Consider the following 27262-nt stretch of genomic DNA (forward strand, 5'->3'; position numbering starts at 1 on the left):
AATAAAACATAAAAAACACAGTCCGTGGGGTAAATTTACTAAGCTTTGAGTTTGCACGAGTTTGCAAACTCACGTGAGTTTAGACATGTTTTTCATCTCGCAGATTTACTAAAGACAAACTCGAGTGAGTTCTGTCTTTTCACTGTTAAAACTCATGTGAGATTGCAAACTCACAAAAACTCACCATCGGCCAAAATAGGAAGTACTTTACATGAAAAAGAAGCAACTCACAAATTTACTAAGACTCGAGTTTCCAATCTCGTGTGAGGGTTGATAGTGTTATGCTGGCCATACACCTGCACGATCTCGGGCTGATTGCCCGATTTTCGATGAGTCATATGTTGGATCTTGTGAAAATTGTGTATTTTTTAAGTAAGATAAGATCTGGTGCGCGCTCCTGCAGGTCCTATAATCGGATCTTATGATCAGATGTGCAGCGCATATGTTCCATCGTATCGTGTGCAGATTGTGCAGTTTATTTTGTTGATGCGATCCGTCTTGCAGCAATTCAAGTCATTTCAATGACTGTTTCCCTAATGAGCACGTGAGGCACAGGATCGATCATACGACAGGTCCTGTGATAAGGAAAACAACAAACATGCTGCCAGGACTGCCAGGGAGCTCCGGGGAGTCAGATGCTTAATCGGAACGTATGCTCGTCGTGCAGGTGTATGTCCAGCTTTAGTGTGTAGTGTAAAATAAATGCTTAAATATTGTCTTTAGTTGTGGAACTACACGTACTTACAAGCCTCCCCGCATGCTGGTATTTGGAGAACCACAAATACCAGCATGCAGGGCATTACGGGCCCGCTGGTACTTGCAATACGAAAAAAAACACAACATACACTGTGATAGTAAAATTTTATTATAACATACATGCACACTCACACTCACACATACTCACCTAGTATCCAAAGTAATCCATAGGGGTACCTATAAAAAGATCCATACTCACCTCACCTACAGTATGCATAGTTCACGTCCTCTTCTCCAAGTAGGCATCCATGGGGTTAAAATAAAAAAATGGGTGCTCTCAAATCCAAGCCGGACTGAGTAAATATATGTGTTTCCACATACCTTTACTCTGCACGAATGACTGGGGCATACTTGTGCCCCATCATTGAAGGAGCCACCAGCCAATCAGTGGGCATCTCCGTCAGAGCAGCTCGCTGATCGGCTGTGTGCGGTCAGCCTGTCTCCCCCATAGACTTCAATGGAGAGTTCTCCATTGAAGTCTATTGTGGGAACCGCTACATTGTATCATTGATGTAACCACAAGGTACACCTCAATTAACCTTGTGGTTACAGCAGTAGATACAATGTTGCGGTTCCCGCCATAGACTTCAATGGAGAATTCTCCCCATTGAAGTCTATGGGGAGACAGGCTGACCGCACACAGCCAATCAGCGAGCTGCTCCAACGGAGATGCCCGCTGATTGGCTGGCGGCTCCTTCAATCATGGGGCACACGTGTGCCCCGGTCATTTGTGCAGAGTAATGATATGTGGAAACACATATCTTTACTCAGTCCGACTTGGATTCGGGAGCACCCGTTTTTTTGTTTTATCCCCAAGGATGCCTACTAGGAAAAGAGGATGTAAACTACACATAGGTGAGGTGAGGATGGATTTTTTTTATAGGTGCCCCTATGGATTACTTCAGATACTAGGTGAGTATGTGTGAGTGTGCATGTATGTTATAATAAAATTTTACCTTCACGGTGTATGTTGTGTTTTTTTTCGTATTGCTTTGGTTGTGGAACTACAAGTACCAGCGGGCCCATAATGCGGTGGTTCTCCAAATACCAGCATGCAGGGGAGGCTTGCTGGTACATGTAGTTCCACAACTAAAGACAATATTTAACCATTTATTTTACACTACACACTAACACTAACAACCCAGCACCCATCGCCCTAATATGCCGAGGATAGCCCCGGGCTATCAGCCTAGGACAGGGGTGCCCTGGAGAGAGGGACCCCTTTATTGGAGGGGTCCCCAACTCCCCAGGGATCCCTGGCCTCGGCTGACTAGCAGTCAGGGCTGATGCTGCAGCTAGAGGGCCCGGTGAAAGGTCTCCCCTCGCTAGAAAGGGTCTGGAGCTGGTTTTAAATATATGGGGAGCCTCACGCCATTTTTTTTACTCCCTATATTTAAAACCAGGTCTGGCCCTGCTGCCTGGTGCTGGTTCTTAAATTACGGTGGAACCCTACTCATTTTGTTCCCCGTAATTTTGGGAACCAGGACTGGCTGGCAAGTCCGGGGCTGGTTATGCTTTTGGGGAGGGACCCTATGACATTTTTTATCTTTCATTTAACACTTTTGTTTACAGGTTCAATACATAAGCAGCCTTCACATCTTTCACTGATATGTGCAGGCTGCTTGCTCAGGTGAGTTTTGCAGAGAGAAAACACTGCAATCTCGAGCAAGTAATCTTATCTAAACTCTCCTTAAACTCTCCTCTAAACTCTCCACTAAACTCTCAATTTGGGAGAAAACAACTCGATCTGCTTCACCAATCGAAAAACTCACTTTCAGCTAAACTCACTTCTTAGTAAATGTGCGAGTTTTAAAAGGGAAAAATCTCCAGAGTTTTGGTGAAGCGAAGTGAGTTTAAAAACTAAAAAACTCGACCAAACTCGATTCTTAGTAAATTTACCCCCATGTGTCATATATGCAGTCCACGTGTAGTTTCTATGTGCTGGGCATATTCGCTAAAGCTTGTGAATGATATCCCACAAATATTAATATCAACATTCAAGGTTTATTGATATCAAATTTAATAAGCAGAATATTCATTTTATTTACTTTTGTAAATATGAATGTATTTGGCGTTCTAATCTTATTATTTTCTAATTATTTTCTTTTAATCTTTATATGTTTGATATGATTATTAATATATTAAGAGGCCTTTATTTCTATGTTGAAGGCTGACAATTAAGCACAGTTTAAAAAAATAAATACATTTCTAATGTATATCTGAACCAGAACAGTGGAATAAATATTTTGCTTTCAAGCTCACTGCCTTGGGGTTATGCTTGACTCAGAGCAGTCACCATCAATCTGCAAAAACAAAAACAACAATCGGGCGCTATTAAATATATATATTTAATATATTTAATAGTATTACAACAATACATTTTATTAAAAACATACATAAAAAACATATACGAAAGATTTGTACAAATCAGCAAACTATGGGCCTGATTCAGAGCCGGACGCTCTGACAAGAGCGCTCGCTCTGAATCAGGGCCATCCTACCTAAAATTGGAGCGGCCTCCTGGCCGCCCGCATAGCTGTGGGTGACCACCCACAGCTTATGCGAGCGGCCAAAAAGATGGTCGCGATGGTCAAGACCATCGCGACCATCGGGCTTGCGACGAGGGTCTCGCTGCCACAAGCCCAGGAGAGCTTTTGGCTCTGATAGTGATGTCAGTGGGGCCGGCCCCAGACGGTAGGCGTTCCCATGGGAATGCCTCCGTCTGGGCAGACACGCCCCCGGCACGCCCACCAAAGGGGGCGTGCTGTCAATCACCATCGACAGCATGCCCCCTTTGGTGCGAGACCCATAACGACGGCTTGGCCGTCGCTATTCGGGTCTCACGCATGCGCACTAGGGCACCACCGACCCACTTGCGAGCGCTCAGAGCTTGCGAGCGGGTCTGAAGCAGGCCCTATGTATCTGTTCTTTTGTATCCTAAGCAAATTGTTACATTAATATCATATGTGAACGTTCAATGATTCACTTTTATAGATAGTTAAGTTGTCTCCTTGGGGTGGTGTATTATCCAAAAGAGAGTGTTTCTGGTCTCTAACTCTGTCAATAATTAATGATCCCAAGTGAAAAAGAGTAATAAAACGTCCATGCAAGTTCCAACTATTGAGATATTCACTCCAGTGGTAAGTATGATCTCAGGCTAAGACCGTCTGCGGCAAGCCAGAGCAGTCTACGGCAGCCATTCAAAAGATAGTGATACTGTGATTACACAACTTTCCTTTCACTGGAATCTGCAGGAGTGATGTCAGTCTGGAAGCGGTATTTTACTGTGCTGGTCACACTTGTAGGATTACCTCCCTGTATGCTTTTGTACTCCAGGGGGATCGATGTTTCTAGTGTAGTCTCACCACACATGGCAGGTACACATTACTATAGCAGGAGGTTTCACTTGAAGAAGGAGACAGTTTTGCAATCTGGATATTTAGATGTCCCATATTTTGTTCCATTCATCTAACAAACATTTCTATGAGTATGTAATACCGGTAGTCGGGATGCCTCCTGTCAAAATACCGAAAGCTGAATCCCAATGGTCGGTATACCAACAGGGGTCGGGTAAGTATACTTACCCTCCCCCTTTCTCCCCCTAACCCTCCCTTCTTGTAGCCTAACCCTAACCCTCCCCACCCAGCACCCTAACCCTCCCCCTTAGTGCCTAAACTTATCTCTCCTCCCTTAGTGCCTAACTCTAACCCCCCAGTGGTGCCTAACCCCCCCTCTAGGGGTGCCTAACCCTAACCCCCCCCAAAAGCTAACACTATCCCTGCTATGCTGCCTAAACCGGTATGCAGTCGGGAAGCCGGCGGACCTAATCCCGATAGCCGACTGTCATATCCTGGCAAGGGTCTAAAGACAGGCGGCGATATGCCGAAGCCTGTCATTAGACATACACCAGGAGCCCAACGACCGGCATCCCGATCTAAGGGATGTAGGGCGCCAAGTGTGGATAGCCACTGGGGGGGGGGAGGGTTAGGTTTAGGGCTCCCGGGGGGACTTAGGGCTAGGCACCCCCCTAGAAGGTTAGGTTTAGGCTAGGGGAAGGGAGGTTAGCGTAAGGCACCCCCGGGGGGAGTTAGGGTTAGGTACCCCTCCGGGGGACTTAGGTTTAGGTGGTGGGTAAGAGGGGGTTAGGTTTAGGCACTTAGAGGGGGGATTAGGGTTAGGCATTGGGGGGGAAGGTTAGGGTTAGGCACCCTTAAGGGAGGGTTAGGGTTAGGAGGCAGAATTAGGTTAGAGAATACTTACCTTGGACAATCGGGATTTCCTCCTCTGCCGGGAAGCCGCTGTCGGGATTCCAACCGCCGGGCATGGGTCCAGCGGTAAATCATACCGATTCCGCCTAAACCTAACACTCCCCCCTCACAGCTAACAGCTAGGGTGTCCCCGACTTACCTCGTTCGGGCTGGCGTTTGTCTGTATTCCGGCTTTGGGATTAAGATATGCATTGGTATTTCGACGCCTATCTTAAGTCCCGTGTCGGGATCCCACGGTCAGTATTCAGACCTGCGGCATGCCATCTGCCGGGCTGCTGACTACATCCCATACAAGGCACTAAATAAATATAAGTCATTCTCTTGTATTTTCCTGCATTTACTATTGCAATTCCATTCTTATTGATCTTCCTCTACCAGACTTTAATCCTACAATATATTTAGAATACAGCAGCTAGACTACTTGCCATTGCCAAATGTTTTCTACTGCTGCTCTGCTCTACCAGTCCCTACATTGGTTGTCTGTACAGTACCTCCAACACCAATTCTCCTAATACGTAAAGGGGAGATTTATCAAAGCTTGGAGAGAAATAAATCTCCAATCAGTTCCTAACTGTCATTTTTCATTTGTATGAACCATTCATCTGTGACAAAAAGGAGCCGAGCAGTGACAATTTTAATGAACCAAGGGCCTGATTCAGACCCAGTCGCTATGCTGCGCTCTCTCGCAGAAAAAAAGAGGCCGGGTATGCAAATATGCGATTGCACTGTTTGGCTGAAGGAAGTCCTCTGTCTTACAGTGCGACGGCAGAGCAAACGCACGCTGTAGTATAAAGCCGCCCACTTCTCAATCGTAGCACACGTCATCTCCAGGAAGTGAGTGATTAATCGAGTACATTGAATGGCTTTATTGCTGCACACAGCTCTTGTGGTAGACCTTACCCCACTGCAACAGTGCGATCAGTTCAGCCTGAAATACACCCAAGTCACGTGTTCAATGACGCTACTTTACTAATTATGCACTCCCATCAAACTCCGTTTTGACGGTCAGAAACGCTTGCGTTCGCAGCACCACTCCTCCGTTCACAAGCACCATCTACTGTTACCACCCACAAACGGCACATTCTGTCACTCAATGTAGCAGCCCATCTGCGGGCTATGAGCGATCACTTCCCCATCACAGTGACTGGTTCACGCAATGGCACTGTGATGCATATGACACTGTGCACTGGAGCTACAACTGTGAGGTGGGATGTGCTGCTGAATTGGGGGGGTGTCTGCCCTCCCTCGATAACAGGTATACACAAACACAATGTATCAGCGCACTATCCCTATATGTGAAATGATTGGAAATAGAGGACCTCATTCAGAGTCGGCCGAAGCGGCCACACGGTCGTACGGGAAAAGGGGTCGGATATGCAAATGATTCCCTCGCAAGTTGCGTCCCTAAGTTCGGATCGGCTGCTGGCCGACCAAGGGGAGGAAGCAGCCGGAAGACCAAAAATACGCCCCCTTCTCGTACGCATTACACGTCATCTCCGGACATATAAGGATTAATCGTGACCATCGGAACTGGTCGTAGAGCTTAAGGTTGACCATACCCTCTCTTAAGCTCTACGATCATGTCAGTGTAAAAACCTCCCCTGTCACATGTGCCATGACGCTACTTTGTTAATTATGCACTCCCATAAACCGTATGCACTCCCATAAAACTCCGTCCGCATAATTAGGCACGCCTGCGTTCGGATCTCCACTTCCTCGTTTTTAAGCACCTTCCCCTGTTACCACTCACAAACGCCTCAATCTGTCACTCAAACTACCGACCTGGCTGTGTTCAAGGAGAGAGAAATTTCTGATCGTAGCGGCTAGTTTGCGCACGCGCATTGCGACCTTTACGCATGCGCAGTATAGCGAACATCGGTGGCGTACGACCGTGCGGCCGCTTCGACCGACTCTGAATGAGGTCCAGAGTGTATAGTATAGTCAAAAAAATAATAATTTATTGTAAAACAGCATGCATGAATAAAAATGGAGCTAGGCTGTTAATTCTCCCTGGGTGGGTGAGAAAAAGTATGGCCTGTGGCTGGACTTGCTGTCCACAAGGTAAATGGAAAGTTGGTGTAGATAGGACTGTCTTGGTAGACAACGCGGCGTCCCGCTGTTGTCTGAGTCAATGTAGTTGTTGGGTGGCTGGATGGGTCGGTGCCCGGGTGGTCTTCAGTGCAGGTGGGATACCACTGGGGCCGTGGAGCTAGGCGTCCGGACCAGTAGGTCAGAGCTAGATCCGGACCCAGGCGTCCTCTGGTGAGAGAGGAAACACCGGGGTCACAGTGTGTAGCCTGTCGCTGCCGTCTGTGGGGAGGGGAAAGCTGGTCTTACCTGGCCGGCCCCTCCACTTCAGATGCCTCACCTCTCACTCGCCGCCTGATGTGGCTGGATCCCTCCCAGACCTGTCCTCTTTGTCCGCGCGTCCTGCTGGATGTACTCCGGCTGTGTGGCTGGTGTGTCTGATCTCCGTCCTCGTGCTGCTACTTCCGCATCAGGTGATGCTGTCACGTGACCAGTACCGTCTTTGGCAGGCTAGTGGGAATTAGCGCTGCGCTGTGTCAATTCTGGGGTGGAACGGCAAGTCCAATCGGTAAAGGGATAAATGGGTCTGGAATAAAAATTAGTGCTCCAACGCGTTTCTACCCCGTGGGGTCTTCCTCTGGGAGATAGGTATGTGTGTATGTCCCTCCTGTGGAGTTAAATAGGCTGTTATGTCCCCGCCTCTAATTGTGATAGGTGGGTAATGGTAAGCCTGTATGGCAGTTGTGCCTGTCAATCTGTAATTGGAAGGCAGTAGTTATAATCAAGGCCAGGCCCATTTGTAAACATACTGTAAAGTAAATCAATGTGTCTGGGATGGACTGGGTTGTACCAGATTATAAAACATGTTGCCGCTTGGTGTATATATATATACATTTAGGGATAGTGAGTAGTACACTTATTTTTATGTTTGTGTGTCTGTATGTAATTTGGATCTAGTCCAAATCGGGTGTGTTACTTGGCGGGGTGCATATTAGAATTATGTGCTGAGGAATATAAGTATCTGTTAGTAACAGATGGGTGTCCATGTCATTTTAGTCACAAACAATGGACTTGACTGCATTGTCTATATTTAATCCCTGCGGAGTCAGGGTATCCAAGGTTATTATTAATTTCAATTCTTCTTTATTTATCTGTGCGGTGTAGTTCCCCCCTCTCCAATTGGGTTTGACCAATTTGAGAGCACAGAATGTTAGTTTGGCAGGGTCAGACTGGTGGAATTGTTTGTAATGTATTGAAATGGGATGATCTTCGTTCCCTTTCCTTATCTTGCGGATATGCTCCCCTACTCTCTGTTTGAATGGGCGGATAGTCCTGCCTATGTATTGTTTCCTGCAAGGACACTGCAGTATATATACCACTCCTTTTGTGTAGCAAGACGTGATCTGTGAACTTCCATTGTAATTGATTGGAGGTGGATGTTATGGACATTGTGGGTTGGGTGGTTCTTACCCCAGTGGTGGTGCAAGCACTGTGGCACTGTGATGCATATGCATGCACAGACGGGCGACCATCGCTCAAAGTGAGCGAGCGCATCTTAACGTCCAGGTCTGAAACAGGCCCTAAGTCACAGAAAAAGATCTTGCACCAAACTGCGGTATAGGAGCTGCCCGGGGTGCTGAAACAGCTAGAAAAGCAAGTCACAGAAAGAACGGTTGTGCTGTGTGAGTGACTGGCTGCTGCTGTTGCTGCTATAGGGCAAGGGCTGTGCTCTGATTGGCTCTCTGAGACAGTGAGAGACAAGCAGAGCTAGCAATGTGCCCTGTTGCTTAGCAGCAGCCTAGAGAGAAGAGGGAGTCAGGGACTGAGCAGGTTCTCATTTGAGGCAGACAGAGAGTGAGAGACAGCCTTCAACAAACCCATGAAGATGCCCTGATGCAGACACAGTAGTCAGGAAGGAGCAAGGGGAGGCATAGCTATCAGGAATAAAAAAAATACAACCATCAGAACACCATCGGATGATTTCCATTCGATGGTGGCAAACATCGGACCACCACCATCAAATGGTAGAAACACTACCATCTGAACAAAAACATTAATGGTTAGTAACCATCGGATTCTAATGTCCATCCCTACACTGAGCCTGCAGGCGGACTCCAACCACCACTCCTCCACTGTTTAGTGCTCCCTGTCCAGCGTGATGTTCTTGCTCAGCCACATGCCCTCAGTGAACAGGAGGCACCTCCCATGGGAGTCAGTGCTGTCCTCGGACAGGGGCACCAAAGTGAGGAACCTCAACAGGAATCCCAGGAAATACAGCGTAATTGCTCATCAACATGTTCGGCAGCTGGGGAGGGGTGCGCATGGAGGCTGCACAAATATGCACACATGCCCCAGCCCCGGGGAATTGGACCTCATTCAGAGTCGGTCGAACGGCCGCACGGTCGTACGCCACCGATGTTCGCTATACTGCGCATGCGGAAAGTTTGCAATGCGCGTGCGCAAACTAGCCGCTACGATCAGAAATTTCTCTCTCCTTGAACACAGCCAGGTCGGTAGTGTGAGTGACAGATTGAGGCGTTTGTGGGTGGTAACAGGGGAAGGTGCTTGAAAACGGGGGAGTGGAGATCCGGACGCAGGCGTGCCTAATTATGCGAACAGCATTTTATGGGAGTGCATGCGGTTTATGGGAGTGCATAATTAGCAAAGTAGCGTCATGGCACATGTGACATGGGAGGTTTTTACACTGACATGATCGTAGAGCTTAAGAGAGGGTATGGTCAACCTTAAGCTCTACGACCAGTTCCGATGGTTCCCGATGGTCTCGATTAATCCTTATATGCCCGGAGATGACGTGTAATGCGTACGAGAAGGGGGCGTATTTTTTGGTCTTCCGGCCGCTTCCTCCCCTTGGTCGGCCAGGAACCGATCCGAACTTAGGGACGCAACTTGCGAGGGAATCATTTGCATATCCGGCCCCTTTTCCCGTACGACCGTGCGGCCGCTTTGAACGACTCTGAATGAGGTCCATACTGCTGATAATGCTTTCGGTAGCTGCAATATAAATCTCTCATCCATGATCATCCTACCCTTTACAGCACATCCCAGTGCCCGGGCCCTAGCCAGCTGCAGGGCAGCAGCAGTGGGGGTTGTGGTGACACTGGTGAGATGCAGGGGACAGGTGTGAGAAGCAGGGGGCTGTGGTGAGATGCATGAGACTGTGGTGACATGGCAGTGTTTGATATGAGATGCAGGGGACTGTGGCAAGTTGAAATTGCTCCCGTGTGAAGCTGGGGTGGGTCGCTAGTTTAAAATATAATAAAACTGAATTTATTTATACAGCTGTGTAAAATAGCACATAGGCCCTCATTCAGAGCCGTACGCTCTGAGCAGAGCGCACGCTCTGAATGAGGGCCGGGCTCCATTTTCATGGAGCGTCCTCCTGGACGCTCGTATAGCTGTGGGTCACCACCCACAGGCTATACGAGCGTGCTTTTTGATGGCCGCGATGGTCGAGACCATCGCGACCATCGAAATTGCGAGCCGGAGCCTGCGGTTGAGGTTTTCAACCGCAAGCTCCGGAGTGATTTTGGCTCTATCAGAGCCAAAATCACTCCCACTGACATCACTAGTGATGTCAGTGGGCCGGCTTCTGACGGGAGGCGTTCCCGTGGGAACGCCCCCGTCAGGGAGGCACGCCCCTGGCACGCCCACCAAAGGGGGCGTGCTGTCAATCAACATTGACAGCACGCCCCCTTTGATCGGACACAACGAGCGAAGGACTTTCCTTCGCTCGTCGCGTCTGGCGCATGCGCACGACGGAGCTCCCTCCGTCGTGCGCATGCTCAGTGCATAACATCGACCCACTTGCGAGCGGACAGCCGCTCGCGAGTGGGTCTGAATCAGGCCCATAGACCCTTGTTATCAACTATTCCAATGTATTGTCTGAACATCAAATAACAAAATTATGGGTAAAACTTAAAATAATAAATAACTTCCTCTGTTAGGAGTGAGTGAACATAAGTGTCAATGTTAGATGCAAGTGAAGGTCTCAGGGAGCAATTGACCGCAAGTGTCTCAGATAGGACTTAGCACCTGATTCAGACCTGCTCGCTAGGCTGCATTCACACGCAGCCTGCCGATGTTTGCAATCTGCGCATGTGTCGCTGTGCGCAAACTAGTCCATGCGATTGGGAAGCGGTCGCTCGCTGCGCATAGACAGCTTGCTAGAATGAGTGACAGCACAAGCCGTTTATGGGTGGTGACGGGATGGTTGATGGCAACGGGGGTGTGGTGGTGCGAACACAGGCGTGCCTGAGCATCTTAACGCTGTTTCAGAGGCGTGCATAATTAAGATGCGGCGTCATAGTACACGTCACATGGTTGTATTACACACTGAAGCACTGGCAGTGCTTGCAGTAGGGTATGGTCAACCACAAGTGCTGCGTTAGCTTCCAATGGTACTCGATGTTACCGATTGTTGCATACACTTCCTGGAGATGACGTGGGAAAGTGGGCGTCTTAAGACAGGCTGGTTGGGGCATCTAAATACACACTGTGATGGCACACGAAGACATAGTGAGCGTGCTAATGCCTTGCCGTGCGATCGCTTATTTGCATACTTTCGCTGCGTGCGAACGCATCTAGCAAGTGGGTCTGAATCAGTCCCTAAGTCCAAGTGATTAACGTAATCAAGTGGCAATGATGGCATAAACTCACTTTTGTACTGTGGTGAATTGACGGTGATGGTGGAGCCACATTTTACAAAATGCACAACATTGCTGTGTGACTGGGTCATATCTCCCCCTAAGAGCTTATTTTCAATTGCAATGGCACTGAACATCATGGGGTCAATTCAATAGGATGCGAGGTGGCGAATTGCCATTGCAACACTGTGATTTTTTGTGCATGGCCCCTATGGATCTGCGGACAAACATCCATGGTCGAGAGGTACTATAAGTTAAAAATCATAATTTGCGCCCCATGTATTCTGAGTGTAAGGTGCATTTATGGGAGAAAAAGGATCTGGTGTACCGAGAGGACACAGCTGTACTGCGCAGTCATTGGTCAGCCTCTCCTAGGATGCTGTCGCTCACCCTGAACACTAAGCACATCTATACACACATGGGTTGGGAAGTTGGATACAGGTCCAGTGTCCTGGCGCAATTGAAACCACCTGTGTGAGCAACTGGGATCTAGAATAAAGACGAGATTCTTAGTGCATATTTTGATTCGATTGTGAAAGACCTTTTACCATGACAAGGTGACAGTTACCTGGATATCTACACTGAGGGGAGGAATTACAGTACTAACACTTCTAAATAGGAAAAGTTTACAATAACCAAATAGATTCCAGTTATCATATATCTAATACATTCTGAATCTCGTTGGTTGCTACCCTTTTTCCTTTTAGATGTTTCAGTGAATCTACCCCCTGACTGACTGTTTATGACCATGGAAACACATTTACTTCAGTGGAATTTGCCTACAGGAGCAATATGCTGCAGATTACAGATACTGTAACTGAGCGTGGTGCTTTGCCTAAATGAAGTTACAGTAGTAACAATTCCCAAACTGTATACAGAAACAGGAGGTTACACGGCTATTCATTGGAGCAATGGTTCTGAAACTTTTTTCTGCCATGACACACTGAAGAGTGACAGACACATAAATGACACACAATTTTATAGACATCAGAACATGTAAATGAACCTAACTGTACTTAAAACACAAACACCCTATGGTTCCAACTTCTATACATACCAAACTACCACCCACCCCCTTTCCCCGTTCTCTTTAAACATTGTAGATTACTACAGTTTTTCCCAATCAAACACATAGGGGCATATTCAATTAGCCGCTGGGTTTACTCCGCAGCTAATTGGCGCGCTGGACGGGATTCATTTAGCGGGGATTCCACGCGCGGGTGTCCCTGAGATCCCGCGCGCGAGTCCCCGCTGTTTGATTTTACCTCGCACCTCATGTAGGTGCGAGGTAAAATCAGCGTGAGGCCACCCTATTCAGCCTCGCGCGAGCAAGAATAACACACTGATTCCGCAGTTCTCGCGGAATCAGTGTGTTCTCGCGTGAAAGTCCGTTTTTTTGAATAGCTTAACCCCGTGCCGCGGGACTTTCACCCCACATTTACTCGCGGGAGAAGTCCCGCGGGTAATTGAATATGCCCCATAAATTTACTAAGAATCTAGTTTGACTGATTTGTGTTTTCCGATGGTCTATAAAATTGTGTTTGATCATGTGTGAGTTCAGTCGTATTTTGATGAAATGAGCAGACCGGCCTGTGAGCATTGTGTTGCGCATCTGTGCAGTGCTTCTGTGTGTTATATGTGTAATAAAGGGGTAAAAAAAATTAGAAATAACAAATAAATGGTAACAAAATTAATTCATGTTAAACGGGTTTTATTTTTTCTTTATAATTTATTTTGTGTGTATAGAACCTATTGTCCCTTATCTATCTGCTATATTATTATTATTATTATTATTATTATTATTTTTATTTATTTATTCTTGTGACTACTCTATATTTGGTTTAAACATTTTCTGGTAAGGCATTTATATTTTTAAATGGACTAAGAATCACTAAGTCCAGATAATATAAGTTTTTTATTTTTCCATTTACGGTCTATTACCATGACAACAAGTTTCAGCTATATCCCGTCCATGGTCCACATACAGGATATGACGCGATGACTTATGCATTCCAAATTTCCTGGAAGCCAGCGGCAGACCACAACGACCCGGTAGGAGTGACGCCTGATGTGCCATCCTCTTCCGGGTCAGGGGCTTGCTACGGTGAACGTAATGAAGTGAGCCATACAGTGTAGTGACGTTGGTCATGGCCACAGGTGAGGCCTAGGAGCGGTTGCCGGTCCTTTAATTAGTTATCACATGACCGCATTTGCGTTTCATAAACCGGAAATGTATCTCTAGATCATTAATCACTATTTTCCACTAGTTAATTGTTTATCAAAACAATAGCTTTTTAAAGAACCTGCCTCTGAGGCAAAGCATAGGTTTTATGTATATATATTTACTGTTTTTAAGTAAGATGCACTTAATTAGATTAATAATTTACATCAGATGCAAATGGAGTGGTTCATTAAGGAGGGTATATAAACCCAGTTAAGACACACAGAGAGTCACCTTTGATAAAGCTGCACCAGAACAGCAGCGAAACGCGTCAGTGGGGTTGAATTTTAAACTCTACTAAGAACCTTTGCACTCCAGTGGAATTCACTGTTTGCGGCTTAGATCTCATTGGACATGGACTTATATTTATCTACTGGTGGATAGGGCCCCACTAACAAGACATCGTGTATTGGTGAGGATTTTGCAACCCCTCTTTTGTCTTTGGATCATTGCTACCAATATTAATACAGGACTTTATCCTCCAGCGGTGCCTACATGGTTAAAACCTACTATCTAGATTACACCCTCACGTGCAAATAGTCCTTATGCTTGAATTGATCAGCCACAGTGTAGTCCAGGTATTTGAATAGGAACAAGCGTTGTTACATACATTGGTTCTTGCATTATCAAGTTGATGTAATAATTGATTTGAACTATTCTATCTATTTCATGTATTAAATATTAATGAATTTATTACTCTGAAATAATTTTGTGCATCTAATTTTTATTGATTAACTGTTAGTAGCGCTGCTATATTTTATGTTATATTAGCCCTGGAATCTGAGCCCATTCTGGTGCTGGAAAATCGGGGGGAAAAACCGATGTGGGGATCCCCCTATTTTCCTATGTAACCAACATTGGGCTGAACCAGCCAGGGTGGTAATGCCACAGCAGGGACACACACAGCTTATGGTCTCTCTGTCAGAGCTGGCAATTCTCGGAAAGTGGGGACCCCACTAAAAAAATTGGGTCCTCCTCCTAAGGAAGACAACCAGCGCTCTTCCCTGCACCCCTGGATGAAGTAGGTGGAGCTCTGACAAGCTATACAAAATATAAATCAGACCAAACCTCCAGTCTTGCTCTGAGGGTTGTGACTGCCTTTATTCTGTACCATAAACTCATCCATCTGAATCACAGGATACATTTTTACCTTCACTCTCATTCTCTTCATCTGTCTTTCATGGGAGCAAAATAAAAAATGGAAAAATAATGTCACTTCCCTATATAAATGACAGAACACTTTTTGTACTAGCCCGAAGGTGCTCACCACCTGTTTGATGGGGTAAATGGCCGCACTCTGCATGCAGCAACCAATCAGTATCACAACAGTCCAGGGCCTTGATACAAGTGTCAGCAGCTATTATTATTTGTGTAGCAAAATAAACAAAATCATAAAAATAACTCCTAGCCTGTCTGGCTCTAACTAAACAGAAGTCTCCCTCTCTAAGGGTGAGAGGACCTGATGTCCAACTCTCATAAAACAGCATTTAAATATAGTAATGACATAAAGCCATAGGAGTGTCTCTCAATAGTTCTGTCAGCCTACTCCTGAGGTAGTAAGAGACTGCTCAGAGAAACTAACACACTAACTCAACAGCCTCTCACAGGTGGTCTGGCAGTCAAGGCTGCTCATTACCTGGATAATTACCACACAGAAGTAAAAAACCTGGAACGCAATGTATATATCTCCCATCAACAACTTCCCCAGTGCACATAACACACATACATAACTGGATTTTCACTCAGGATCTGTAGGACATGTAAAGAAAAGGCTCAGAACGCCAGTGTTGTCACATCTAACCTAGGACCTCTGCCCATGAAGCAATCTTGTAACTATAATGTAAATGTGATCAAACCCCTGACTTAAGTTATCAGAACTGATCTAGACATGAACTTCACTATTAGTGACACCTGTTCCCATCTATAGAACTTAAGTGGGGGGCAAACTGGGCTGACGGTTCAGCTGCCTGAAAGACCGGATGACCAATGGAACGATTGATAAGGTTTGATCTTGTGCATACACACTTATTAATCGTCCGTCTGATATGTTGGTCCAGCAGACTCCATTTGAATATGTCTGCCCAGTTGTATCTTCATATTCAATTAATTCTGTGTTCGATATATCATTCGGATGTTCTATCGTGTGTACACACCGAAAAATTTAAATTATATATGAGGGTGGCTCGATAAATAAAGTAACAAGACCTCTCATTGCGTAAATTTATTCAACTTTGACATATATGTATAATCAATAGTATGGCCTTGGTACAGATTATATTTCCACATAGTCCCCATACTTGTCTGAGCATTTGTTCCAATGGTACACCACAGCACCTATCATGGCATAGAAATTACTGGACATGATGACTAGCATAACTTCTGTCTGAGACTGTGTAGAGACATCCTCACTAGTGACAGTGAACAATTTAATGTGCTGCTACAAGCATTGTCGGTGACAGGAGTGGGTAAGCTGGGGTCTACAGAACTCATCCATCCAGCAGAGATTGAACTTGCAGCTCTGGCCTGACTGAGGGTTCTCCACTATTAAGGCCATTGCAAAACTTTCATCATTCTTTCCTGCAAGCACTTAATGTGTGATTTTAAGGCTGTTTTGGATCACTGCTTTACTGCAATTTCTGACCTCTTTTAAGCTCCAGTTTCTTCACTGACTCCATGGTATTATCATCTCCGAGTTGTTGTTATTGAGTTCATCCAACCACAAGCGGAAATAATTGGTAAAGTATTCTTTCCAAATGTTTATCTTGTGATTTCTTTCTAGCAAGCCTTCCATGAACAGAATTTTTGTGTAAGGAAATATGTACTGTGGACCTGTGGGTGACTCCTCGGGGTAAATTTCTCTAAAGGTTTGGGTTTTTGGTAATTTTTCCTTCAGGTTTGCAAACCAACCATTTACTAAAGTTTCTACCAATGACAAAACAACTAAAAACCCGACTTTAGAACATGGGATAAAAAAAATCGATATTTCAACATAGCAAAGAATAAGATCCGGAGATTTACTAAAGGTCTGTTTTACAACCAACCAAAGATGATCGCAAAATGTCAGGAAAGCCGCCCAAACAGTAGGCCAGCGTGAGACAGGCAAGTTTGGGAGAAGCATAGTGGTTTGTACAGGCTTTGATCAATTTAAAAGTTAATGAAGAGTTAAAAAAAAAATGGCACGTGCCTTCCAACCCAAAAAAAAAATCCATATCCAGTCCCGGACATTTCAGTCTGAGCTGGTATTGGAAAATTGGGGGGGAAAAGGCATGGGGTTCCCCCTATTTTCCAATAAACATCCCTGGGCTATACCAGCTGGGGGGATAATGCTATAGCATGCCATCACATGTCAGTCCAGGCCTGGAATTCCACGGAAGTTGGGATCCCAAAAATAAAATGGGAATTTCTCTATACTTCTGGTGGTGGTAGGTGTGAACTCATGTTAAAACCATAGGGTACCTACCCTGGTACTGGTTATAGGAAAAGTGTGAGGAACCTCACGCCATTTTTCCTACCTATTTTCCCATACCAGCCCAGACTGAGAGGTCTGGGGCTAGTTATGGTTTTATTTGGGAGGTTCCATAATTTTTAAAAATATTTTAACTCTTTTTTAACTTTAGAACCTAATGAAGCCTGCACAGATTCTACTGCCGTCATTTTTTCACTTTTATTTGCTTCCAGTTTTGAACTCAAAGATCAAAACCGACAGCGTTTAGAGCAGCAAAACCAACTGACATCGACGTTGGGTTCCAATCGAAGCCAAAACCCAAAGGATGATAGTCCGATTTTAGACTGCTAAATGCCGTTGATGTCGGTTTTGGTTCAGAATCAAGACAGTTAGTAAATTTACCTCCTCCACTTTCAGGTAAACCTCTCTGCAGTGATATGTGGGCGATGTAGTTGGGATCCCGGTTCACACAAAGCCGGCGGTCCCAATACCGATGCCAGAAACTCGACAAGGGTCAGAAGCCTGGCTCGACAATCCCAGCAGCTGCGATCCCGAAGGAAAGTTTTAGGGTTAGAGTTGGGGTTAGGATTAAGGTTAGGCACTAGGGGGAGGGATAGAGTAAGGTTGCGGAGGAGAGGGTTAGGCTGCAGGAGCTGAGGGCTAGGGTTAGGCTGTGGGAAAAGTGGGTGAGAGGTCGTGTTAGGGTAAAGTTTCATTTACTTACTTGCAGACATCAGCAATTCAACCATCGGGATTCTGGCGTCAGTATTGCGACCGCCGGCATTGGGTGTGCCGGGATCGCGTGCCCAACCCATATGTGGGATCTGCTTTGAATATCCGACCAACTTATGAGCAGTTCTAGCAGAGTTTATATGGGTCTCCCAAATCTTACCTTGCCTTCAGGAGTTCCTCTTAATATCCCTTACTTGTGATGTTTTTGATAGTGGAAAATTAAAGCTTGAAATCAGTTTAGATATCTTTTCCCAGCCTTCGGCTGCTCTGTAACTGTCAATTATGTTTTTGGAGAATACTGTAGGCACAACATTATGAGCTCAGTTTTATTTTTTTGCATTAAAATGGGCAGAAATATGTTTAAGTTTTAATACAACGGAATATATTGTCCATGGTCTACTAAATTGGAATAATCAATCTTGCTGGTACATATTGGTCTTGCTATCATCCTGCCATGAGAGAACACATTTGTGTCAGGAAAGAAAACTTTTGTTTCCATAGTTATGACAACCTGTGATCATCCATACTTATGACAAGCTGTGATCATCCATAGTTACAACAACTGTGATCATCCATAGTTATGACAAGCTGTGAACATCCATAGTTACAACAACCTGTGATCACCCTTCATCACTGTCATTCACACACCTGCGTATTCATAAAATATTTTAAGATGGGCTAAGGGTGGTGGAGAGAAAGATTATTTTGTTGAAAACAAAAATCAGGCACAGGAAATAATTATAGAATTCACCTACAATGAGATTTGTAAATCATGGATGGCGGAGGAGTGAGTTTAAGGATTTTCAATTCTAGATACTAGAACATGGGCAGGTAAGAGTTTGTGTTGTAAATTTGGATACGGCTCTACTGGTGAATCTAGTATTGAAAGTGATCACAAGCATATGAAGCTATTGGAAGGCAATTCATGCAATTTTATGTCAACACGTTGGAGAAATGCACAGCCCTGTATCCACTTTTACAAAGAAAGTTCTGCATCATTTCCCTATATATATTGTGGCAGTATCACCAGAGATGGTGCTGGTGAGCAGCAGATTCTGTGTGTGGCAGGAGAGACCCGCCCACACAGAGTACAAAAGCATTGTGGGAAGATGTGTAATGGCTGCCATATGACCAGAGCCCAGGTGAGGCTGCTGGTGGACACAGTCAGATAATCCAGGTGGGGCTGCAGTGTGAGTGAAGCAGACCAGGTGGTCAGGATCATACCTGCAAGGAGGCAGGCAGATCCATATACCTCTGACACTGTCCTTGTGAGAGGCGGCAGCCAACAAGCTGAGAAAGCTATACCAGGCCAGGAGGCCAGTGTCCAATCCTGCATGTGGCAGGAAGGACCACAAATCTCAGAGACTGTGAGAGACTTTCATGCAGATTAGCTGCTTCTATAGAGAGGGTTCAAGAAGTGAGCTAGTGCCCTAAGAAAGGGTTAGGTTGTTTATTTTATTTCTGTTTCCTGATTTCCATGCTGAAGTAAAAGCGCCATTTTCATTTGTTTTACTAGAATGCCATGTGTGGACTCTAATTCTGCATCTAATCACTGCACCCTAACACCAATCTACCAAGCTAATAACCCCAAGTTATCACAATATATGTATAGAAATATGCAAAATGAGCAGCACTCAGACACTTGGTAAAAAAATGACACGGAGACCTGGTGGTCTAAGACTTAGGGCCTAATTCAGACCCGCTCATGAGCGCATAGCGCTCGTAAGCGGGTCGATGGTCGGCCAGTGTGGCCTGCGCAATACGCGTGCACGAGCCCCAGAGCGAGTGAGAACCACTCGCTCTGGGGCTCGCTAGAAAACGGGGTGGCTGCTGATGTTGATCGACAGCTTGCCCGGTTTTGTAAGTGGGGAGGGGGGTGGCTGGACAAATGGAGGCATTCCCGAATGAATGCCTGCCATTTGTGGGCGGCCCTACTGACATAATTCGTGATGTCAGTAGTGAACTTCCTGCTCTATTACAGCAGGAAGTTCACTCGGGCTTGCGGGAGCCGAGACCCTACCACAAGGGTCTCGTCGCAAGCCCGATGGTCGCGATAATCGCGACCATCGCCAGGATGCTCGCAAAAGCTGTGGGTGGTCACCCACAGCTATGCGAGTGGCCTGGAGGCGGATTTGTTTTTTAAAAATCCGCCCTAATTCAGAGCAAACACTTGCATATAGCTAGCGCCTCTGAATCAGGCCCTTAGATCGCCAGGTCTCCGTGTAATTTTCTTACCAAGTGTCTGAGTGCCGCTCATTTTGCATGTTTCTATTTGATTGTGGAGGAGGGCGAGGAGGGCACCGACAGAAGTTGTCTTTTTGTTTGGTCTGGTGCTGAGTATCTGGACTTTTGCATATATATATATATATATATATATATATATATATATACAATCCAACAAGATGGTACTCAAATGTATCCTAGTATAATGGCCAGGTGCCCTCCGTGGGTAAAGGCAGCGCTTCCCCGTACACATGTAGCAGTTCGGTGGCACTCTGATACAAATAATGCTAGAAGAAGGATCTGATGAATCAACGTTTCGATGCTTTATTGTATCTTGACAACGATATATATATATACACATACATTCTATGGCATTGCTGTTATACCTCCCTTCCTTAGGAGGCATTTTTGATGACTGTTTCATTACCATGAGGTTGTTTTAGACACATCTGTATAATAATCTGGTAAGATCTGTCTCATCTTCTACATGTAGGCTCAGTGGGAGCCGTGGTACATGCCTGTCCTTCAGGAAGCTCCCACTGCTAGAAAGATGGGACAGACCCAGACCCGGGCAGGAAGAGGACCCTTGGAGTCATGCAAACAAGGTAAGTATTGAGGGCAGGAGATAGTGTGTGTGTGTGTGTGTGGGGGGGGGGCAGGGCAGGACATAGCGGGACAGGACAGAGCAGGGTAGTACAGAACAGCAGAAAGAGAGGCGATGGGGTGGGACAGAACAGGGAGTGGAGCAGTGGTTAGAGATGGGGGTGGGATCGAGTGGAGCAGTGGGTAGACTGAGGTGAACAGGGTCCTTTTACAAGTTGGTTCATATTTGAACCAGATGCTTTGTCAAGTCACCTATAGTACTGGAGCAGGGACAGATATCTGTCATCCCTGGGGATAAAAACTGGGATGGAAACAGAAAACTAGCCAGATGCTTTATCACAGCATCAGTAGCCATACAATGTAACTAAATAAGACACAGGTTCATGTTTGTTTTTAAACTGACAGTGCAAAGGAAACAAAAAGGTGAGAGCATAATATAAAAAATGTTTATAAAACAACATAATTTTCAGCTTAGAACTGATAAATTCACAAAGCATTTACAGTATGTTACAAATGTGTACCGTGCAGAAAAAAATGAGGCCAAACAATAACATAGATATTCCTGAATTAAACCTGTCCAGTGACCTGACAGTGACTCACACAGGTATTATTACACATATGACTCTGCACATTCTTGTTTTCATATCTTCTTTTAAAGATTGCATAGATAGGGCTTTCTTTCCAAATCATTCTTTACAGAAATCACAGCTGGAATGACAGCTTTCTCCTGCTGCTTTCAATCTACCCTTTCAGTCAAGATCAAGTGTATCATCACTATTATTTTACTCAGATGGAGTCTGACTCATCAGCGCCACCAGAAATACAATGACCAAGTTGGCTTATTTATCATTGTCATTATCACTGATGGCACTGCCATAATAATATTACCCACATCATCATACCAAGAAGAACTTTATTGGGGTGATGCAAAAACATTGTATGCTTAGGCAAATAGCACCAGTACCCCTCCACATTCAGTTTTCTTATATTTATCCAAATCTGCATAAATATAACTGTCCCATTTTGTTCTGCCTTCCTCTTAGCTTCATTATTATAATTATCATTTCAGGACCTTGTATTAGATAATAATAATTGGGTTCTATGACCAGCCGGCTTACCTTGCCACCAAGGATACCTGACCTGGGGTATAGGCGTTCCTTCATACTGCTAGTAACCGCCGGTTACTGGCCCCTCCTACTACTCTGTAAGAGTTTTAGGGCAGGATGTACTAAGCATCACTTCCGCAATGAGATACATCCTGCCTGTCTTCGGGTACATACTGCGGTTGATTGCCGCTGTATGTACCTAGAATATCGAAAAACCACCGCTCTCCCGATAAGAGCTGTCCTTTATGATTGCTCCGGACAGAGGGCCACCGGGTTTAACACTCAGAAGTCCCTCTGTTGTCCTTCTGTGCATGCAGGCCACGGGGGGCTTCCCAAAAAGAAGTCATGAGCTTCTATTGGGCGAGAGGCCTCCTGAAAAGAAGCCATGAGCTTCTATTGGGCAACGCCACCTGAAGATGGCATTATCCATTTTCGGGAGTTAAAGTATCATTTGAAAACCGACAGTGATGTGGGTCGGTTATGTCATCGGGTTTGTCATCGGTTTTCAATGAAAATAGACAACAAATAAACCACAAATGTTATGGTGTTTTTATATAGGTTAAAAAATACCACACGGATACCCACTTGGGCATTGGTGCCACCGACCGACAGACCTAGTGACAGTATTGTTACTTTAGGTGTTTTTTTTAGTGCTCGTCTTGTCTGTCTTCTTATGTTATTTGTTACTTGTTTAGATGGTGGGGGAGAGGAGGAGGAGCAGAGAGAACCCACATCCACAAACCCTGAGAACCCATCCCCAGCCTCACTTCCTATAAGAAAACAATAATGTCCAACTATTTGCTGACATTAAGTTTACATTGCAGCTTATTTACCATTAAGATGTTTATTTGTTTACCTATTGGTTCTGTAAAAATTTTTTAACACAACAAACAATATATTTTGCACAAAACCAGTACACCAAATGTGGTGTACTGGTTTTGTGCAATGTTTCACACTATATATTTAAACAAGCAGAGTAATGCTGGGTACACACTGGCAGATATATTGGTTGATCAATTGATTGGCCAATATACCGTATGCCCGTCGGCCAGTGTGTTACCAGCGATATGTATTTGAAGTACAATGTCGTCCACAGAAATATGGCATTGTCTGTGCTGCACAGCTGATGCCGATCACTTGTACACTTGCTGCAGAAGACGCGGGGAGGGGGACGCGATACGCTCCCCGGCCAGCGGGATCCGCAGCCAGATGACAAGTGATATATCTGTCAGGTGTGTACGGCTTATTCAGACAAACACTTCATTGTATTTTTTTTTTATATAATTTGCATGTAGATATTCATCGAGCACCTATCCTATATGGGGTAACTTTACTGTATCTTTAGTTTTACAGTAACAAAACACAAAGGAAAGGTATAATTATATGTGAAAAAGTTGTTAATAAGTGCTTTGCCCAAACGAATGTGTTTTAGAACTCAAACACGCCTGTCAGTTTGTAGTCTATTATTTGGGCGGGTTGGCCTTCAGTTTCTTTGGTTGATTTGCCAACTGATGCTTAGTAAATCTGCGGTTAGTCTTTGTAAAATAATCGCTAGTTGGTCCGACGTTAGTCATTTGATCGATTTTTCTTCGGTTTTGCTTTTTGTTAATGGTCGAATTGCAAAACAGATGGAAAAACGCCCAAAAAAACCAAAACTGGCACTTAGTAAATTTAGCCCCTAGTGCTCACAGAATTCAAAGCAGGTTATGGTGCCTGGGTAGATGTTCATTAGCTAGCTTCAATCACATGTTCTATAAAGGTCAGTTATCTCAAAAGTATTTGAAAACACACACAGCATACATATACTCTTCATGGGGCTCAAAAAGGCACAAAACAGGCACACAAGATACACCCTAGTGTACATTTCAAAGAAAGTGCTGCCCAGTTAACAAGGAATCGGTTCAAATCCCGACAGTGGCTGGCCGACATGGGTGAAAATCCTGATCGTCTCCAGGTAAGTATTTACTAACCCAACCTCCCCCCCCTAACCCTCCTTAGGGGCACCTAACCCTATCCTTCCTCCCAGTGCCTAACCCTAATCCCCCCTCTAAGTGCCTAAACCTAACACCCCCTTCCCCGCCGCCTACACCTCAGTCCCCCGGGGGGGTGCCTAACCCTAAGTCCCCCCCTGGGGGTGCCTAACTCTAACCCTCCCTTCCCCTAGCCTAACCCTAACCACCAGGGGGGGTGCCAAACTCTAAGTCCCCCCCGGGAGCCCTAAACCTAACCCTCCCCCCCACCCGCAGCTGTCCGCAGCGGCGCCCGGCATCACTTCGATCGGGAAGCCGGGCGCCGGTCTCCCATCATCGGTAAAATTACAGGCGTCAAGATTTAGACGCCTGTCAGTTAACCCTCGCGGGATAAAGCAGTCGGGAAGCCGGCCGTCGGGATTACGTCTGCCGGCTTCCCGACTGCATACCATTAACAATAATTATTTTCTGAGGCCTGGATAATTAACAAACAACATTTTCTGTCAGATTGTTGCAAAGACATTTTGATCCCCAAAACCTCAATGACTTAAAATCAACACATTTAAAATATATTTATAACTTTCTATAACTGTCTGTGGCACAGTGATGGGAGTCCCTTTGGTGCTGCAGCACTGCACGTTAACTATTAAAGGTGTAGCAGTGCCACTCTTTCAATAAAACCATAAAATAAAATAAATTGCTTAGTTGTGGGAAAAGGAGCCTTGAGTAGCAGTCCCATACATTATATTGCGTACAAGTAGGGTACTGCTGCATTAGCAATGTGTATGTGATTTGGGTATATGATTTTTTTACAGTGTGACTATGATTCTTTACTGCCTTTCACAACTCAGGAAGTGTGTACTTTGGGCCTGATTCAGCTTGGATCGCAGTTGCTAATATGCACGCAATCTGTCGATTGCTCAGTCTATGCATGCGTATGCATCGCAGTGCGCGAACAGGCCACTGCGATCGGGACTGTGATCGCAGTGACCACGAATACCCATCGCAGAGTGATTGACAGGAAGTGCCGTTTGTGGATGGTGACAGGGTGCTGCTGGCGAAACGCAGGCGTGCCAGTGCGTTTGAACACCATTGCATGGGCGTGCATATATTATCCACTGTGATGCCGTACGCAGCCTGAGGCCTAATAGCGTCCGCGGAACTTAGTGATTTATGAGTAAGGTCTGACCTTGTGCGTGAGGCTGCGATGCTACTCGTAAACAAAAATAGAGATATAAAAGATATTATCTAAAGCGCACGTCTGTCCAGCAGCTGTTTAAGAGGTGGGTGTTAATCTGCTTTTGTAAAGACAGTTTACAAAACAAAAGGAACAGCGTTAGTGGCTTTAGCTCTCTAAATGCAATACACCTACGTATATAAAACTATATTTTAATTTAAAATAAATAAAATATAGAATGCGACTTGGTTTTGCATTAAAATGTATTTATTGCAAAAGATAAAAGGTGATAAAATTGTTTATCTCAGGGATAACATATATTGTATAGTTCGCACAAACATATATCATCTGCTCCAATATTAGATGGTACCGATGTTTTCATAGTCTTGCTAAACGGAATCGATATGATTTACCGATGGTCCCATGCATGGCAGTTAGAATCCCGACAGCGGCATCCCGGCAGAGGAGGAAATCGTCCTAAAGTAAGTACAAACTAAGCTATTTCTACTCCCTAACCCTAACCCTCCCTTAGGGGTGCCTAACCCCCCCTTCCCCGCCACCTAATCATAAGTCCCTCGAGGGGGTGCCTAACCCTTCGTTCCCCCCGGGGGTGCCTAATCCTACCGCCCCGCGCGACTTTACGCGCTCGACGCCCAGCGTCCCTTCAATCGGGATGCCGGGCGTTGGGCTCCCGGCGTATGTCTAATAACAGGCGTCGGCTTATCGATGCCTGTCTTTAGACCCTTGCCGGGATATGACAGTCGGGAAGCCGGCTGTCGGGATTAGGTCCGCCGGCTTCCCGACTGCATATCTGCTAAACATTACGGATGTGTGTAAGATAAAATGGGCGTCCTTGTGTAGTGCTGCGGCGGCATAGCGATCGCAATGAATTAGCATACTATCGCAGTTGAACTACATGCGTAATCACTGCATTCGCAGTTGTGATTGGTAGTGAATCAGGCCCTTTGTATGATGCACTTGCAATAAATCAATGACCTAAAATACACAGAAGTCATCCAGTAAATCATGCAGATCTTCCAGTCAATCTGAACAATATATGGGCACGATTCAATTCAGCGCGATGTAAATAGCGCCGGGAGATAGCTCCCGGAGCTATTCAATTCATCGCGCTGTTAGGTCAGGGAAGGCTCATTATCGCGCCTTAAACAGGGTGTTTAGGCGTGATAACTGCCATTCCCCAACCTAACTTCCCGGCGCGAGACTGTTTTCCCGGCGCTAAGGGCAGAAAACAGTCTCGCGCCGGGACTTTTGTCGGATTTCTGCTCTCATCCCCAGAAGAAATCATTATTCGGACTTGTCAGCGCGGTGTATTGAATAGCTCCGGGAGCTATTAGAATCGAGCCCTAATTGTGCAATTTGTCGGTCGCACTTACTATTAATAAATGACCTTACCACTTCTACAACTGTATGTTTTACCTCTGAACATGACCTGTACACAAAATGATAATGTAATACATGACATGAAATGATATTATAATTTGACACACAGGGGCGTTTTAAGAGAGCAGGGGGCCCTGTGTGCAGCCTCCTTCTGAGCTCCCTCCTCTCTCATGCCAGAAGCTACTGCGCATGCTCGGGTCTCCGGGACAATGGCGCGCGCGTCTATTTTCCAGGGGACATCTTTTCTGTGCATGCACAGGTCACGAGGAAAATGTCCGCCACCATTTTCCCAGTGATTGTTTGGCTGCTCTGGTCTGCGGAGCAGCACATTGGGATCTGAGGAGAGGTAAGTATTTATTAACTATGGGTGCAGGGTGTGCGGTGTTGGGGCGCACCGCACACCTTGCACCCATTATAAAGACGCCTATGATGACACAATATGATAAGGTAATATAATGTACAAGATAATGTAATATACGTACAAGAAAACCATTTATATTTTTAAACATATGTTTAATAACTGAAATAAATAAATAAAAATAAAATGCGTCCAGCTCTCTAACACTGAACAATATAAATATCCTCCCAGCAGGCATCCTAGTTCTTATGATTATTTCCCAGTTTAAAGAAGAAAACAAATCTTTCCTATAGCGTATTCTTGCAGTGTA

Source organism: Taudactylus pleione, unplaced genomic scaffold (genome assembly GCF_031769625.1).
Source record: "Taudactylus pleione unplaced genomic scaffold, aTauple2 ptg000419l, whole genome shotgun sequence".
NCBI lineage: Eukaryota > Metazoa > Chordata > Amphibia > Anura > Myobatrachidae > Taudactylus > Taudactylus pleione.